General features: G+C 43.0%; 1 protein-coding gene across 26 annotated transcripts in view; it reads left to right on the top strand.

Moving 5' to 3' along the window:
• The window catches only part of RBFOX2 (RNA binding fox-1 homolog 2), a 293230-nt gene that overhangs the window by 34317 nt on the left and 239621 nt on the right, over positions 1 to 19292 (top strand). For 4 of the 26 annotated variants that reach the window (XM_015471162.3, XM_059886362.1, XM_024991700.2 and 1 more), the window contains exon 1: positions 1 to 19292. This exon is cut by the window's left edge and continues 32173 nt beyond it; it is cut by the window's right edge and continues 18707 nt beyond it. The exons of the other annotated variants lie outside the window; for them this stretch is intronic. The gene's annotated coding sequence lies outside the window, so the exon portion shown is untranslated. 26 annotated transcript variants of the gene reach the window in all.

Here is a 19292-nt window from a genome sequence, read left to right as displayed (position 1 = left end):
ATTGATACTCAGGATAGTTCTGTATCTGTTTTCAGAATAGCTTGTGTCTAAAAATACTGTGGAACTTAGGTTAAGCAACTGATGAGCAGTTCATAAACCGGTTATCATTGGTAATTTAAAGGTAGTTAACATTGGGAACTTTCTTCATCCTTGGAAGCAGGACAGTAGGGGTAAGGAAAAGTGAAAGTTGCTCTGTTGTGTCTGACTCTTTGCTACCCCATGGACTATACAGTTTGTGGAATTCTCCAGGCCAGAATACTGGAGTGGGTAGCCTTTCCCTTCGCCAGGGTATCTTCCCAACTCAGGGATCAAAAACCCAGGTCTCTCGTATTACAGGCATATTCTTTAACATCAGAGCCACAAGGAAGGTGTCTGGATATACTGTCAGCCATTCAGCCATATTGTATGTACTGGCCAGTATTTTTTCCTTTGCCTTCCCCATTATCTTATTTCCTTTGGCTTTCTCTTCTAATGGAGGCCTCCTTGAAGAGGGTGGGCATGAATAAAATATGCATGTTCTTTTTCCTTTGCTAATGGCAGTGTGAAAACATTGTTCACTTTCAAGTGTGGTCTTTTGTGATGAATTGGGCAAAGAAAGAGAACGTGACTCATTGTGGGTGCCAGTCAGTCGTGTCTTCCCTCTCCCACCTCTGAGCCAGCACGGTTGGCTTTCCATTCAGACCGAAGCTCATGCTGCTTGCAGATGAGGGAGCCCAGCCTGAGAGCTGTGGGCCTCAGCTTGGGCCTGACAGCACTTGGTTAAGTGAATCAGGGAGACTGAATTATTCATTCTCCCTCCTCATCCTGCTGTTCGTATCAAATTCCTGCTGCGTCTTTGGGGCATCTTGCCAGTCTTCAGCATAATTGATTTCCTTGCTTTGTGGGGTGTATGTGTCTGTGTGTGTGCACATGAGTTGTGCCTCTTTAGGCACTCCTGACTGCTTGGGATAGGAATATTTATTAAGCACGTGCATAGCTCTTATAACCTAAAGGAAGGCTGGAGTCAGTCTTTTTATTGTCCAGGATGCAAAATTTTCTTTCCAAGTAATGAGGATTTACTGACTGATGAATTATGAAGAAGGCTTTTCTATGATCTAAGTAGAACACAAGTAGAAACGTGTGTTCTTTTCTCTTTTTGTCCTCTAATCCTGTTGTGTCTTCTTTAGTGTTTTTCTGCAAGGACGTATTTCATTCTAGAGCTATGGACTGTTAGAACTAGGAAGGACTCAGAGGCTATCTAGTATAGAGGTTGCAAACCGTAAGTCTATGGTCTGGCCCTTCCGCAAGGGGTTTTGTTTGCCTATCACAGTATTTTAAAGACATTTGGATGTAATATTTAAACACTGGCAGAGCTCACATGAAATACAGATTTCTGGCTTCTCTCTGCCATACTGACCCTGGGGTCCTGTGAGGGCCACTCTGTTGGAGCTTTAGAAACAACTAGCCCCACCACTCCAGGGCTCTCCCTGCATGCTTCTCTTTTCTGTTTCTTCTGGGGAGTGTTACAGCCCCAGTCTAATCCAGTCTACTTATTTTATACAAGGGAGGAAGGGCCTTGCCCCAAATCTTGTAGGTAGTGGGATAAACTTAGGTGAGGGTTCATGTCTCTTAACTCTTAGTTGATTATGAAACTTTTTTTTTTAACTTCTACCTTTTTCCTTACCCTGTGTTTTTTATTCATTCAAGATATTCCTTGTGTATGTACTAAGAGTGCATGCTGGGAGTGTGGAATATGGTAAAGCCCCTTGTTCTTGATGTGGTCTTGAGATACAGTGAGTCTGCCTTTGGGGAAAGTTACCACCCATCATTACTCTATGATGGTATGTTATTTTATTTTCTTCATATCACTTAACCACCATCTGGATTTATTTTAATTTGTCTCCTTGTTTACTCTCTGGCTTTCCAAGTAGAATATAAGCACTGTGAGACTAGTGACTATGTCTTGTTCAACATTGTATCTCCAGAGCCTAGAAAAACACCTGCCACTTAGTAGATTCTCAGTATTTGTTGAATGAATGAGTAAAGGAGGCATTTGAACTGGACTTTGAAGAATGAATAGGAGTTTTTCAAGCAGATAGAGATTGATATGTGCCAAAGCATGGAGACATGAAAATACATGAGGTATCTTGTGCTTCTTTGCGGTTGGCCACAGAAGGCTGTTTTTCATACCAAAAGACCATTTGGATTTGAAGGACCTTGAATTCTTGGTAAAAGATCAGAAACTAAATGTGTTTCTGAATCAGAAAACTCCAGTACAGCTTTTTCCCCTGTGTAGTCTTTTAGCAGGATCTGGCCATTCATCATCATTAGTGATTTATAGGGCTTTGCCAACATATTTACCAAAGCATTTTTATTATCAGACAGATGTGAATCCAGGGCATGATTCTAAGGTACCTTTTGTCTAGCAGCGCATGTGCCAGGCACAGGACAGTCTAACATTTTGCAAGTCTAGGACAGTCAGCAGTAGTTATTTTTGGAGTATGTAATGGACCAGGCAGTGAATTTCTGAGGGTGCAGGGCAGAAGTTCTCAGTGTTAGCTAGCTGTGCATTAGAATCACCTAGGGAGCTTATTTAAAGGCCATACCCAACCCAGACCATGGGGTCTTAAAGAATGGGACATGACTGAGCTGTCTGGACTGAACTGAAACCCAGACCAATGAGATCAGGGACTCTGAGGGAGGGACCCAGGAATCAGTAGTTTTATGAAAACTTCCCCACGTGACTTCGGTATGCAGTCAGAGTTGAGAACCTTTGGCTTAGGGGGCCTGACATGGGAGGTGAGGCAGGTTGTGGTTTGCTGAAAACATGAGGAGGAATCCCAAAGAGGATAGTCATTAAGGAGATTAAGAGGGCAATTGAAGAGAATTAAAAGTATCCGAGTGGAAGATATTTTAGGAAATCGGTTTAGAAATGTATATGCTTTTTAGAATAGTTGGAACGTAAAGAGGTTGGAAATCTTACGAATGGTGTCAGAGATGAAGGGAGTGTACCTAGGGTGGTTGGGGAAGGAGAGAGCCTGAATTCCATAGAGTCTGCTGTGTGTGTAAACCATCATCCACAGAGCCTAGCTTTCTAGTCACAGATGATGAGAACACAGTGTGCTTGAAGTCAAACGTCATGGGGTCATAGTCCTGTGACTAATTAGTCTTGTTTGTTTGGTTCATTTCACCAGCCATGTATCAAGCCCTGAGCACTGTGTCCCCTGGAGATGAATTAGATACAACTCTTATGGAGAAGGCAATGGCAAGCCACTCCAGTACTCTTGCCTAGAAAATCCCATGGATGGAGGAGCCTGGTGGGCTACAGTCCATGGGGTCGCCAGGAGTCGTTCGCGACTAAGCGACTTCACTTTCACTTTTCACTTTCACGCAATGGAGAAGGAAATGGCAGCCCACTCCAGTGTTCTTGCCTGGAGAATCCCAGGGACGGCAGAGCCTGGTGGGCTGCTGTCTGTGGGGTCTCACAGAGTCGGACACGACTGAAGTGACTTAGTAGCAGTAGCAGCAGCTTGCCTTTTAGGATCTGACATTACAGGGAATTCCTTTGTGTAACTGTAGTTCAGCAGTTCTTAACTTCTCTGAGCCTTTCTCCCTCTGTGAAAAGGGAGGCTATGATGAGATTGTTTCTGAGGTGGCTTTCGTCTCAGATATCTCATTACAATTATTCCAAGTAAAATCTAGTAAAAATTGACACCTCTCTAAGGTAATTACTGTAATTTTTGTTTGGTAGGAAAAAAAAAAATCCAAGAAAAGTATGGCCACAGGGTTTAAACTGAAACAATTTCGGGACCTTATTAGATCCTTTCCCCGTCTTAGCTCTCTAGCAGGTTCTGTTTGATTTTGACAAGTAGAATGGGTAAGGAATACTGGAGAGCAGATGTCCCTGGGGAAGGAGGTGGCTGATGGGTTAGAGAAAAAGAAGAGTCTGGTTAAACCCTGCAGTCATGGAGCTGCAGGCAGATTGGGAATGTGCTGCCAGAGCCTGGTTTTGAGATCGTCCATCGTTTCCAGCACTTTGTTGAATTGCTGAGTACATTCATCACCCAGATGAAGTCTGCTATAATTGGGAACAGATTGCTTATCTTGCCAGCAGCCCTCAAGGAGAGCTTAGGAGAACTGGGGAGATGTATCTTTCTGGAGATTCTTGGGTATTGCAGTACAGGCATTGTTTTCTTTGGTAGGTTGTAGGAGGAAGGGAGAGTGGGGAAGGTAAGAGGAAGCAGTGGGCAAAAAGTACCTCCCCACCCACCCTTCCAAAGAACCCTGAAAAGCTGTGTGTGCTGGGAACTGGGGCAGAGTGGTAGGGCTGTGGTCGTTGTTTGTAGGCTACACTCTCTTATTGCTGTTTTGATTTGAGGGACACACTAATAATTATGGTTAGTTAGGGTTTTTCTTTCTTTCTTTCTTTAAATGATACTCTTTGTGGCATCTTTTGTTCTAGAGCACTCTATTAAACACAATGAAAGGCTGATTTTTTTTTATGTAAATTTTGCACTCAACATATCGGTCCAGTGTAGAGACCATAACATGCTATCTGTTCAGATATCCTGGATCCTCAGACCTCAGATTACTGTTGAACCATTTCCTTTTCCACTGCCCACTTCCCGTTTCCTTCTGCAGTCCTTGTATGTACCCCGTGAACCTAATTCAGCCCCTGAACAGCCAGCACTGTGCTTGCTAGCTGTTGCCCACGTGCAGGGAGGCAAATTGAAGCACAGCCCCTGTCCTTGGGAGCTCCTGCTGTTATGGGGAGACTGATCCCAGGGAGACCTGTAATGTGCTTAGTGCAGAGAGGTGAGGAGGTGTGGGTGTAGAGGAGAGGGTACCCAGCCTAACTGGGATGGGAGAGTGTCAGAGAATGGGACCTGGGGGCTGTCATGGGAGCTATGAGTCTCTGTGTTTTAGACAGTTCTAGAAGAAATAGGGAAATCCTGCTTTAATGGGTAGAATGCAGGGTAGGGAGGTAGGTCTGTTACTTCTTGGGCTTTTGTGTTCAGAAGTGCAGCAGCTTACTTTGCTTCCCGCTCCTGGCAGCAATCTCTCTTCCTGTGGAATTATGTGGGATGGAGAAGAATGGCAAGGAATTGGCCCACCTGCATGGGGGGAGAGGAGGCATGAGGGGTGTGGGTGGTTGAGAGCTTTTGGCGTGACTGGCTCTAAGTACAGATGGCTATTTGTGTTAGCATTATTGTAGCTGTTATGCCTGCATTCCCTTTGCTGTGCCTTTCTACAGGGATAATTGTGGGGCCCTAACTTATATCTCTTCCTGCTGCCAGATAAAATAGATGCTGATGTGTTGTGCATTACGGAGTATACAATGAATTCTGTGTGAGCTGTCTTCTTACTGCTGCCTTAAGCTTTTGAGGTCTCTGCAGCATAAGGGGGAAAATGTTTTATTTTTTTTGTATTGAAATCTGCATTGGTGAAAACAAAAAATGAGTATTACTAGATTTTACTGAAGAAGAATTAAAGAGCCTCTTGATGAAAATGAAAGAGGAGAGTGAAAAAGTTGGCTTAAAGCTCAACATTTAGAAAACTAAGATCATGGCATCTGGTCCCATCACTTCTTGGCAAATAGATGGGGAAACAGTGGAAATAGTGCCTGACTTAATTTTCTGGGGCTCCAAAATCACTGCAGATGGTGATCACAGCCATGAAATTAAAAGACGCTTACTCCTTGGAAGGAAAGTTATGGCCAACCTAGACAGCATATTCAAAAGCAGAGACATTACTTTGTCAACAAAGGTCGTCTAGTCAAGCCTATGGTTTTTCCAGTAGTCATGTTTGGATGTGAGAGTTGGACTATAAAGAAAGCTGAGCGCCGAAGAATTGATGTTTTTGAACTGTGGTGTTGGAGAAGACTCTTGAGAGTCCCTTGGACTGTCAGGAGATCCAACCATTCCATCCTAAAGGAGATCAGTCTTGGGTGTTCATTGGAAGGACTGATATTGAAGCTGAAACTGCAGTACTTTGGCCACCTGATGTGAAGAGCTGACTCACTTGAAAAGACCCTGATGCTGGAAAGATTGAGGGTAGGAGGAGAAGGGGAAGAAAGAGGAGAGATGGTTGGATGGCATCACCGACTCAATGGACATGAGTTTGGGTAAACTCCGGGAGTTGGTGATGGACAGGGTGGCCTGGCGTACTGCGATTCATGGGGTCGCAAAGAGTCGGACACGACTGAGCCACTGAACTGAACTGAAGGATTGTCCTCTAAATGGAGCTAACATTAACTTTGATGACTGTTTGGATTTTGAAAGTGTTAAATAGCAAGGGTTGAATATCCAGGGAATAGGTGGTTTGTCTGGAAATCCAAGGAATTAGCCACGTTCTGGGTAAAACTCTCAGGGGAGTGGAAGAGAAAGAGAGGATGGGTTTTACAGTAAATCTGCCACTCGTTTGTTGTGTGACCTTGTCCAATTGACCTAAATTTTCTCAAGCCTCAGTAAACTGAAGCTAATAATAACTACCATAGAATTGTTGTGATCAAATATTTATTATGAAACTACTAAAAACCTTTCCCAGGCTTCTTTCTTTGTATTTATGTCCCAACAAGATCACTTGCTATTTCTTTTCCCTCTTTGCTTTTGTACATACTTTCTTGTATTTCTTTTTACCTGCCTTCTCAGAAAATTCTCCAGCAAATAAAACACATACATGTGCAGACCTGGCAATTTTAGTTCAGTCCACTTTTGTTCCTTGGATCTCATCTCGGTGGTGATCCCTTTTCAAGGAAGCCTTCCCTGATCCTGGTCCTATTGCAATCTAGAAGGTATTCTTTCCAGATTTTCCACAGTACTCTTTTTAAAAATTTATCTGTCCCCTGCTAAACAGTAAGTTTTCTGAGGGCAGTGACTGTCCTGTGTACTGTTGTGTAACCAGTGTGCATTTTGTGCCTCCCTCCTCCCTTTGACTAGGTGATGTGTGGTCTGAACCCAAGCTATTGTGAAACTCAGAACAATACCAAGAGGCACAGCACCTCCCTCCACCCCCCCCACCCACCCCTCTATCACCGCCCCTTCCACCCCCTCCCCCGCCCTCGCACCCCCTCCCTCACTTGATTTATAACCAGAAAAGAAAACCACTTAATTTGCACATAATTGATGGTAAAACCCACTTCCTGTGGGGGTAAATTGGGCTTTCAGAGTCAGCAAAGCAGGGATCCTCATGAACCTGATTCTTGTACTTTGGTAGAGATTCAGACTTTTGGTCTCTTTCACACACAAGAGTTGTTTTTTGCTCTTGAGTAGAAAACCACTGGAAAGCAAGGGTATGACTTGGCAGTAATCCTTTCCAACCAAGCAGCTCTAATCCCACCACAGCTACTAATCATTATTAAAAGGACCCCTTTAAACAAAACACAGACTACCTCTGGGGATGATGAAAACCTAAGGGGAAGAATAGTTTTGAGACTCCTTAAATATACTTGGATGTCTGCTCCCCTTCCCCCTTTTTTTCTTTTGGGCAGTTCAGGCCTTGGAGGAGGGAGGGAGTAGAGGGAGAGAAAAAGAGTGAAAGAGAGTGAGTGAGGGAGTTTGTGTGTGTGTGTGGTCAGGTAGGGACCTCTCCCTTATGAGACCTAAGCCTACCCCATGTGGCCATGGTCTCTTTGTCCTATACATCTCAAAAGTTACCTTCCAGCCTCCAATGGGTCCTACTTTATTTGGGGTCGAGTGAGGGCCAGTTGGACAAGTAATGACAGTACCTATAAGCCTTTACTACTTCACAAGTCTGCCTGTGTCTTTTAGGCTGAATATCTTGAGGGCCAGAATGGTCTGATTCATTTCACATTCTCAGTGATCAGTACGGATGCTGGCATGTCCCTCAGTAAACAGTGGTTACCTGTTTGTGGAATGAGGCAGCATGGTGTGGTAGAAGATTGAAGGCTTTAGAGTTTGTGGACCTTGGTTAGGATGGGTCCAGCACTTGTTAGCTGGAGGACCTTGGACCAGGTTTTAACCTTCTGAGCTTTAAGATCAGCTTTTGTTGCGAAGATAAAAATTATTGCACCCTACACAATTCCAGGCAGTAGGTGGCTATTATTTTTCCTCTAATAGTTTATTTGGAAATAATTTCACCATTAGAAAAAAGTTTACAAAACAAAAACGAAAAAATCCAATATTCCTTTTACTCCGATTCCCCAGTTGTTAGTAATTTATTGCTTTTGGTTCATTGGCCACTCTTCCTATATGGGTGTGTATGTGTACATATACCCTTTATCATTATTCCTTCTCTGAACTTTTTTGAACCAAACACTTCAATGTGTATTCCTCCAAATAGGACTTTCTTACATGACCAGTATATAACTCTCCAAATCAGGAAGTCACTATTGATATGTTACATCCATCCATGGCCCCATTAACATTTTGCCAGTTGTCCCTATCATGTCTCCTTTTCCTTTTTGGTCCAGGATCCTCTCTAGGAATGTGTGTTACATTTAGTATCTCCTCAGTCTTTCAGTCTGGAACAGTTCTTTAGCCCTTGCCTTTCTTTCATGCCCTTGACATTCTTGGCGTGTCTAGGCCTGTCTCTGTCTGGTTCTCCATGACAGCAGTTCATGTCACTTCCGGCAGGAATGGCACAGAGACAGGCTGTGCTCTCCCCAGAGCGTCAGACCTGGAGGCAGGCTGTGTATGCCCGTCCTGCCACCGGTGATGTTCGCCTTGATCTCCTGATTTATTTGGTGTTTGCCAGGTTTCTCCACACTGAGTTCACCAGTTTTTCTCTTACAGTTAGTGATTATTATCTGTGGCAAGATACTTTGAGGTTACACCACTGCCTGTTCCTCATCAGAGCGCTGTCTGACATCCTGAACCAGCCACTTCTGTAGTGGTTGCCAAATTGTGATTCTCTATCAGTCTGTCTGTATTTATCAGTTGCCACTGTACTATAAAGAAGAATTTTCCTTTATTTGTTTATTTCTGTCAGTATGAACTCATGGATTCCTACTGTGTTCTATGGTTTGAAATCCATTTCTGTAATTGTTCTTAATCTTTAGGCTGTTCCCAGTTTGGCCAGTGGGACCCATTTTATACTGGCTTCTTCAGTGTCCCTTGACGTTCTGGCACAAGAAGATTTTCCAGACTTATCTTATTCTTTTCCTGCCCTAGCCCTGGAGTCAGCCATTTCCAAGGAGGCTCGGTTCTTTTAAGTGGATGAGAGAGATTAGAAACCATAGTCTGGGTGCTACTGGGGTGGCATTGCCTCTTGGCTCTCTGAGCAGACAGAGCTAGAAAATATATGTAAGTAAATATGTACACACACACACACCATACATGTCCATCTGTAATTATTTCTAGATTTCTCTGTATATATATGTAGTGTGTGCAAATGTATGATGTTTATAGGTATGTGTATCTTGCCTGGCAAATCCTATGGATGGAGGAGTCTGGTAGGCTGCAGTCCATGGGGTCGCTGAGAGTTGGACACGACTGAGCGACTTTCCTTTAACTTTTCACTTTCATGCATTGGAGAAGGAAATGGCAACCCACTCCAGTGTTCTTGCCTGGAGAATCCAAGGGACGGCGGAGCCTGGTGGGCTGCAGTCCATGGGGTCGCACAGTGTCGGACACTACTGAAGCAACTTAGCAGCAGCAGCAGCAGCAGCATTATATTATGTATTTTATATTATAAAGCCTTGAGTTTTATTTATATTGTAAAAACCAAAGTTCACATCTATAACTCCATCTTAAATCCAGCCAACCTCTTTCCATTATTGGAAATACATTCCCAATTAGGGAGAAAATTGGGTTACTCTTATCCTCGGTATATTTACTTACTTCATTTTACTTATTTGCTTGGTGTGATTGTCTTCTCTAACTCTTTATCCCACTCCTCATGGCCTCAGCCAGTGGGCTCTCTGCTCCGTCTTCCATTGGGCCTCCCAGTGTCCCCTCTAGTTCCCAGCCTTCCTGGTGGTTCCCCACCTCCCCCAGGTGCCCTGTTTTCTTGGCTTCTGAGCCTGCTGGCCTGTGCCGCCTTAAAATTCCTCACCTCCTTACCCCACCCATGTCCTTACCTGTTGCATTAACTCCTCTGTGCTGGAGGCGAGCTGTTATTCTTTTCTGAGGGAGATTATATATTTTTTGTTTGTTTATTGAAGTATAATTTATATGCAGTAAAATTCATCCTTTTAAGGTATATGTTTCTGTCGGTTTGACAAATGTAATATAGTCATGTAGTGATAGCCATAGATAGTCAAGATACAGAATGCTTTCACTGCCGCACAAAGTTCCCTCTGGTCCCTTTATAGTCAGGGCTTCCTTCTACCCCAGCTGCTGGCAGTCACTGATCTGAGCTCTGCTCACTGTGTGGTCTTTGGAGGTGTGGCTTCTTTCACTCTGTGTTCTTGCACGTTCCATCCATGCTGTTTTATGGATTAGTGACTCATTCCTTTTTATTGTTGAGCACTTATTTATTTATGTCTACACCACAATTTTTTTTCAGTCACCAGTTGATGGACACTTGGGTTGTTTCCAGCTTTTGACAACTATCGATAAGACTGCAATAAATATTTGTCTATAGATTTTTCTGTGGATATATGTCTTCACTTCTCTTGTGTAAATACATAGGGATGGGATTGCCAGGTCATATCTTAAGTATATGTTTAATGTTTTAAGAAACTGCTAAACGGAGCATCTTACCGTTTTTGCATTCCTATCAGCAATGTATGAGAGAGTTCCAGTTGCTCCACATTCTTTACACTATCTGATATTGTTAATTTCTTTTTTTTTTTTTAATCTGAGTCATTCCATTAGATATGTAGTGCTGTCTCTTTGTGGTTTTACTTGGTGTGTGCTTAGTTGCTCAGTTGCGTCCAACTTTTTGCGACCTGATGGACTTCAGCCTGCCAGGCTCCTCTGTCCGTGGAATTCTCCAGGCAAGAACACTGGAGTGGGTTGTCATGCCCTCCTTCAGGGTGTCTTCCCAACCCAGGTCTCTTGCATTGCAGGCAGATTCTTTACCATCTGAGCCACCAGGGAAGCCCAGGAATACTGGAGTGGGTAGCCTATCCCTTCTCCAGGGGATCTTCCTGACCCAGGAATTGAACCAGGGTTTCCCATTGCAGACAGATTCTTTACCAGCTGAGCTACCAGGGAAGCCTGAATTTACTTGGTACTTTTCTAAATTCCAGTGGTGTTGAGCAGCTCTTCATTTGCATAAGTGAAGTCGCTCAGTCATGTCAACTCTTTGCGACCCCATGGACTGTTGCCTACCAAGCTCCTCTGTCCATGGGATTTTCCAGGCAAGAGTACTGGAGTGGGTTGCCATTTCCTTCTTCAGGGGATCTTCCTGACCCAGGGATTGAACCCAGGTCTCCCGCATTGCGGGCAGACGCTTTACCATCTGAGCCACCAGGGAAGCATAGTTGCCATTCATATCTCTTTGATGATGAGTCTGTTAAACCTTTTGCTCATTTTAAAAATTGAGTTGGTTGCTTTCTTGGTGAACTTTGAGAGTTCTTTGTATATTCTTGTTAACCAGTCCATTGTCAGATACATGTTTGCAAATATTTTCTCCCATTCTGTTACTAAAAGTGATAAAGATAGGTTCTTTAGTACATCAAAATGTTGGATTGGATTCTTTGGGGCTTTCCATAGAGCCTCCCTGTTGTGAATACCCAAGATAAGTGTATGTAAGAGGATGAATCTAGAGAGGAAGTGGGGGTCTTGGAGGATCATATGGAATTGCCTCTGCGAAAGGACCGAAGGGTGCTTGTGAAAAGGAAGGAAGATCTGAGGGAATAATAAGAGTGGTGGTGGTGGCCAGGGCCTTTGGTAGGAGAATTCAGTATAACCAGTTCAGGGGTGGGAGGATGACTGTTAGAACTGTCTACAATAGGAGGGTAAGGAGCCTCACGGGCCAGGGGGTTAACATGGAGAGTGTTAAACCTAAATGAAATCAAACAGGGAGCTTCATTTAATCAAACAGTAGCTAAGAGAGAGGATGTCACTTACTGAAGCTGTGTGTGCGTGTGCTCACTCAGTCATGTCCGGCTCTTTGCAACCCCATGACTATAGCCCGCCAGGCTCCTCTGTCCTCAGAATTTTTCAGACAAGAATATCGGAGTGGGTTGCCATTTCTTCCTTCAGGGATCTTCCCAACCCAGGGGTCGAACCTGTGTCTCCTGTGGCCCCTGCACTGGCAGACAGATTCTTGACCACTGTGCCCCCTGGGAAGCCCACTTACTGAAGAACTGGGCCTTACACTAAGATCTTTCAGATCAGATTAGTCGCTCAGTCGCTCTTTGCAGCCCCATGAATTGCAGCACACCAGGCCTCCCTGTCCATCACCAACTCCCGGAGTTCAACCAGACTCACGTCCATAGAGTCAGTGATGCCATCCAGCCATCTCATCCTCTGTCGTCCCCTTCTCCTCTTGCCCCCAATCCCTCCCAGCATCAGAGTCTTTTCCAATGAGTCAGCTCTTCGCATGAGGTGGCCAAAGTACTGGAGTTTCAGCTTTAGCATCATTCCTTCCAAAGAAATCCCAGGGCTGATCTCCTTCAGAATGGACTGGTTTGATCTTCTTGCAGTCCAAGGGACTCTGAAGAGTCTTCTCCAACACCACACTTCAAAAGCATCAATTCTTCTGCGCTCAGCCTTCTTCACAGTCCAACTCTCACATCCATACATGACCACAGGAAAAACCATAGTCTTGACTAGATGAACCTTTGTTGGCAAAGTAATGTCTCTGCTTTTGAATATGCTATCTAGGTTGGTCATAACTTTCCTTCCAAGGAGTAAGCATCTTTTAATTTCATGGCTGCAGTCACCATCAGTAGTGATTTTGGAGCCCAGAAAAATAAAGTCTGACACTGTTTCCACTGTTTCCCCATCTATTTCCCATGAAGTGATGGGACCGGATGCCATGATCTTCGTTTTCTGAATGTTGAGCTTTAAGCCAACTTTTTCATTCTCCACTTTCACTTTCATCAAGAGGCTCTTTAGTTCCTCTTCACTTTCTGCCATAAGGGTGGTGTCATCTGCATATCTGAGGTTATTGATATTTCTCCTGGCAATCTTGATTCCAGCTTGTGTTTCTTCCAGTCCAGCATATCTCATGATGTACTCTGCATATAAGTTAAATAAACAGGGTAACGATATACAGCCTTGACGAACTCCTTTTCCTATTTGGAACCAGTCTGCTGTTCCATGTCCAGTTCTAACTGTTGCTTCCTGACCTGCATACAAATTTCTCAAGAGGCAGATCAGGTGGTCTGGTATTCCCATCTCTTGAAGAATTTTCCACAGTTTCTTGTGATCCACATAGTCAAAGGCTTTGGCATAGTCAATAAAGCAGAAATAGATGTGTTTCTGGAACTCCCTTGCTTTTTCGATGATCCAGCGGATGTTGGCAATTTGATCTCTGGTTCCTCTGCCTTTTCTAAAACCAGCTTGAACATCAGGAAGTTCACGGTTCACATATTGCTGAAGCCTGGCTTGGAGAATTTTGAGCATTACTTTACTAGTGTGTGAGATGAGTGCAGTTGTGTGGTAGTTTGAGCATTCTTTGGCATTGCCTTTCTTTGGGATTGGAATGAAAACTGATCTTTTGCAGTCCTGTAGCCACTGCTGAGTTTTCCAAATGTGCTGGCATATTGAGTGCAGCACTTCCACAGCATTATCTTTCAGGATTTGAAATAGCCCAGCTAGAATTCCATCACCTCCACTAGCTTTGTTCGTAGTGATGCTTTCTAAGGCCCACTTGACTTCACATTCCAGGATGTCTGGCTCTAGGTGAGTGATCACACCATTGTGGTTATCTGGGTCGTGAAGATCTTTTTTGTACAGTTCTTCTGTGTATTCTTGCCACCTCTTCTTAATATCTTCTGCTTCTGTTAGGTCCATACCATTTCTGTCCTTTATCGAGCCCATGTTTGCATGAAATGTTCCCTTGGTATCTCTAATTTTCTTGAAGAGATCCCTAGTCTTTCCCATTCTTTTGTTTTCCTCTATTTCTTTGCATTGATCGCTGAAGAAGGCTTTCTTATCTCTTCTTGCTATTCTTTGGAACTCTGCATTCAGATGTTTATATCTTTCCTTTTCTCCTTTGCTTTTCACTTCTCTTCTCTTCACAGCTATTTGTAAGGCCTCTTCAGACAGCCATTTTGCTTTTTTGCGTTTCTTTTCCATGGGGATGGTCTTGATCCCTCTCTCCTGTACAATGTCACGAACCTCATTCCATAGTTCATCAGGCACTCTATCTATCAGATCTAGGCCCTTAAATCTATTTCTCACTTCCACTGTATAATCATAAGGGATTTGATTTAGGTCATACCTGAATGGTCTAGTGGTTTTCCCTACTTTCTTCAATTTAAGTCTGAATTTGGCAATAAGGAGTTCATGGTCTGAGCCACAGTCAGCTCCTGGTCTTGTTTTTGCTGACTGTATAGAGCTTCTCCATCTTTGACTGCAAAGAATATAATCAATCTGATTTCGGTGTTGACCATCTGGTGATGTCCATGTATAGAGTCTTCTCTTGTGTTGTTGGAAGAGGGTGTTTGTTACGACCAGTGCATTTTCTTGGCAAAACTCTATTAGTGTTTGCCCTGCTTCATTCCGTATTCCAAGGCCAAATTTGCCTGTTACTCCAGGTGTTTCTTGACTTCCTACTTTTGCATTCCAGTCCCCTATAATGAAAAGGACATCTTTTTTGGGTGTTAGTTCTAAAAGGTCTTGTAGGTCTTTAAGAACAGCTATAAAGAAGGGCAGCACATTGAGTAGGGGGTGGATGGGAGAAAATGAGAATGTTAAGCTGGGTGACATGGTTTTGCTATTCTTTATATCCTTTACATAATTTATAAATATTCTTCTTGTATCTACTCAGTTGTCAATAAAATATTAAGAAAGCTGGAATGATGGCAGAATTGGTGATGGAGCTGCTATGAGTTTTACCATAAATCAAACTGTAATATATTTTGGATTAAACAGAATATGTTAGAAATCAAATGGGAATGTATTTTTTGGCACAACAGGAATGTTTGGTTCTTCCTGACATCAAAAGAGAAAAAGGATGCTAAAGACAATAAGAAATCATAGGGCTTGGCTTTGCTAGTTACAGTTAGTTATGATAATAGTAGCTCCCAAGGTTAGGATTTACTGGAATTGGAATTGCCTTTTGATTAAAAGAGATTGCTGAAAGGAAATACCTGGGGACTACCTGGGAAAGCCTGATAATGATAGTATTGGAGTCCTAGTCTAATTCAGGCACTGTGCTGTGCTCCTTGCCATTACATTTTCCTAATCCTTTCATAATCCTGCAAAGTATTTGTTGATACTACATTTTTATTTTATAAATACAGAAATTGAGACAAATTAAATGATAGGTCCAAAGTGAAGTACCTAGTGGATGGGATTCCTCCCTAAGACTGGTTGGTGTCAAAATGCGTTCTTTTTTTACTTTGCCATTGCTGATCAGTGTAATTTGAACACTGGTGTTATTCGTTCACTGTTGGTTTACAGACTCACTACAGGTTAGGGACAGAGCTTGATGGTGAGTATGTGGAAACTTTCATAACATTAAAAAATATATATATATATTTTACTGAAATATAGTTGACTTAACAATGTTTCAGGTGCACAGTGAGGTGATTCAGTTATACAAACACACATATATTATTTTTGAAATTATTTTCCATCATAGATTATTACACGATATTGACTTTTCATAACATTTTGATGGAGTAATTATGTGACTATTGAGTCTAATAATTAAAATGGTTGGGCTTTATTTTATATGTCTTCGTTTTTTTTTTTTATTTCATCTTTTCTTTAGTCATAGTTTGTCTTTTTTTAAAAAAGCTTTTTGTTTTGTATTGTATTGATTAACAATGTTGTGATAGTTTCAGGTGAACAGTGAATGGACTCAGCCATACACATCCATGTATCCAGTCTCTCCCAAACTCCACTCCCATCCAGGCTGCCACATAACATTGAGCAGAGTTCCTTGTGCTGTACAATAGGTCCTTCTTGGTTATCTGCTTTAAATATAGCATAAATATAGCAATGTGTACATGTCCTTAATTTCATTGTTTCTGTTAGCTCATTTTATTGCATTATTACAAAAGTACCATTCTATTGATGGTTTGGGAGTTATGAAATGAAAAGGGTCGCTGTGGCTAGTTTTAGAAGCCTGCACTGTGCCATGCTGCCTGTTGGTGATACTGCATCAGTGGGCAGTTAGCTCCAGCATTTTAGCTGACTTTTGAGTTCTGAGTGGCAGCGGGGAAAGGGTCAATAGAAGGGGAAGAGGCAGGAGCGGGGACAGGGTCAATTGAAGGGGAAAAGCAGGATGGGAAGGTGAGGGTCTAGGGAGACTCTGGGAGAAGGCTCTAGACCTTGCCCTGAAGTAGTAGAAGGTGACTCTCAGGTCTCTGCTAAGATGATGGTGGATCCCGCGCTTCCTGTGGTCAAATGCAGTGTTTGGATTGTGGCCACCTTTCTGTAGAGCCCTTACCTGTTTTTTATTACTGTCTGTAGCAATGCTGGTGTTGTCATAGAGGAGAACAAATATAGAAAAAGGAATTTATAGATATAAAGCTAACCAAAGGTAGGAATTCAGAAAATCTCAAACCTCCTTCTCTCTTCACAACTACATACTCATACATGAACACTCACCTTGAAGTATTTTCCCTTTAAGGAAAAGGCTGCCATGTTTTGGCAAGGCCAAGAGTTTTGAATGGCCCCCTGTATGGCTGTTTGCCATGAAGAATCCTGTCCGGTCCAGTTTTGTTCGGAGCTGGTCAGGAGTCAGCTGAGCTGCCAAGTTCTCTGCATCCATCTCGAAATGTGTTAGTGTTGAGGGTGTGGGCCAGGGCCATTAGACGTACCTCCTACACAGTTCAACTTGTTTCAGGAGGAAATGTGACCTTGCTGTTTCTGGAGCCCCGGGTCACAGATTCTTCCTTCTCTCTGAATGCTTTTGAAGTCTTGCCAGTTCAGGGAAGGGGGGACATTAACTCACTGTCCGGAGTATGTTTTTAGGAAACTGGCCCAGAATGGGATACCCTCATGAGTGGCCCAGGAAAAGGAATCTATGTCCTTCAGGTTACCTAGGCTATGAGGTTAAGGAAACAAGTATCAGTTTTGTGGGATTCTTTTTATGAAATGGCAAAATAGGCCCTCTAACTGGACCCTTGTTTGTCCAGTTTTAGTTGTGAGGCAGCATTGTTCTCGTTGACGTGAGATGAAGGCCGATGACCCCGCGTGGCACACATCTCTTACCTGTGGTTTACAGTAACTCCTGCTGCTCTGGTTTTGGCCGAGGGCAAGGCTGCGCCCTGTGACAGTTCTGTTGCAGAACTTTCACTTGCTCTACTGGTTTTTAATCCCCGGAACCCAGGCTTGGGTCAAGACTGGGTTCTGGATTGCCTTGGGTGTGACTGTTGAGACAGCTTTCAGTGCTCCTGTGCTGGTGTCAGCGAGGATTGGGGCATGGCTCGTATAGGTCAGCCCTTCTCTCTCTGGGTACAAACTACTTATTTAACATTTATTGAACCCTGTAATAAGTTTAGGCAGTTTATAATGCTAGTTTTTCAGTTTCATGGTGAAGTAATTTTGATAATTTTCAGATTTATTAGAACCCTCTTAACATTTGAGCAGAAGGAGGCAGATAAGAGATAAGAGAATGAGGCAAGCGGAGGAAGCAGCAGTCGGGGATCTTTCACAATACTGTATAATTACCCCAGGGTTATCAAGTCTGGAACTACAATTATGTCCAAACATCTCTGTGTCTCTTCTGTAGATTATAAATTTCCTGAGGAGAGAGCAGTTTCTGATTTTGTTTTGGATTGCCCAGAGAGTCTGGTCTTCTTGGTAGATTCAATAAATATTTGTTGAGATCAATTAAATAAACAGGCAGCTTCTAAACTAAGCACAAAGGACAGAGTGCTAATTCAGTAGTTTGTGAATTTGATTCTCCAGGTCTTCACGCCATACTTCTCCAATCAGGTTGCTGGGCCCAGATGACTAGCCTGGTACTTGACTTTAAACTTTTTATCCTCTGCCTTGGTTATGTGATCACTAAGCAAAGTGAAGACAAGAATGTGGTTTATAGAAGAGTCAGAAGTACATCTAGCTGAGACAGCCCATTCTCCCCCACCACATACCTATCTAACTCCTTTCCGTCTGACCTGTGTGTGTATGTGCTGAGTTGTGTCCAACTTTTTGCAACCGCATGGACTGTAGCCCCCTTGACTCCTCTGTCCATGGGATTTTCCAGGCAAGAATGCTGGAATGGGTTGCCATTTCCTCCTCCAGGGGATCTTCCTGATCGAGGGATCAAACTCGCATCTCCTGCATTAACAGGCAGATTTCTTTACCACTGAGCTACCTGGGAAGCTTTGTATGGCCTTTGGGGACAATTAAAAAAAAAATTTACCTTAAAGGTATGATTCCTAGGTGAAGCTGGAGGCTAATTGTATATGTACTCATATTTTTGTTAGGTATGTGAAATTTGAGGGGGTAGTGGTGCTGGACATAATCTTAGAGACGCTAGTTCCTCAACCCCCATGTTTTACTAGTGACAAAATAGAGACCCAGAAAGGTCAACTAGTTCCTAGCCACGAGAATTAGTCGGCCACCAAGACTGTCCTCCAGGTCTGCTAAGTCCTAGTTCTGGGCATTTATCACTCTACCAGAGGAGGCCTGTTTTATTTTTATTTTTTAAATTTTTTGGTTAATAGAAAGCATCAGTAAAACCTGACTTTCTGCAGAAACGAATAGTGGCAATTTAGCTTAGGAATGTGAGTACAAAACCTTTTTCCCTTTTGAATGTTATAACTATCCCAAAGTTTCTCTTTCTCTGCTTTTTGCATGATTTAGAAGACAGGACAAAAAGATAAAAGTTTCATCAAATGCATGCTTCATTTAAATGCATAAAGGAAAAAGTAGGCCACTTCAGATTCCCAAAAATAACATTAAAAAAAAATCCCAAAATTGTGTAAAAAGGGATTTTAGTTTCTGTAATTTTCTGGCGGGTTGAGGGGAGGCTCCAGTCGTCTGGGCTGGGGGAGGATGCTGGGTCTCTGAATATATTATGTTCTTATATGCCTCTTTTGTGTGTGGTGACCCCAGAACCGGAGATATGTTCTCTAAAGGGTGACTTGGGGGGAAGGGATGAGAAAGTTGCAGGCGGGAAAGCTCAGCCTAGTGGTTTTAGAGAGGTTTTTTTTTTTTTTTTTTTTAAAGGAAAGGCCTGCTAGGAGCCTGGTCTTAACTGATTCCAGATGGGCCTGCTCCAGTACAAAGGTTTTCAGTGTGTTTGGGATGGGGCAGACCAAGAGGGCCCCC

The sequence above is a fragment of the Bos taurus genome, chromosome 5 (assembly GCF_002263795.3).
Source record: "Bos taurus isolate L1 Dominette 01449 registration number 42190680 breed Hereford chromosome 5, ARS-UCD2.0, whole genome shotgun sequence".
NCBI lineage: Eukaryota > Metazoa > Chordata > Mammalia > Artiodactyla > Bovidae > Bos > Bos taurus.
Note: the sequence above shows the minus strand (reverse complement) of the source record. Positions and strands in the feature narration are given on the sequence as shown.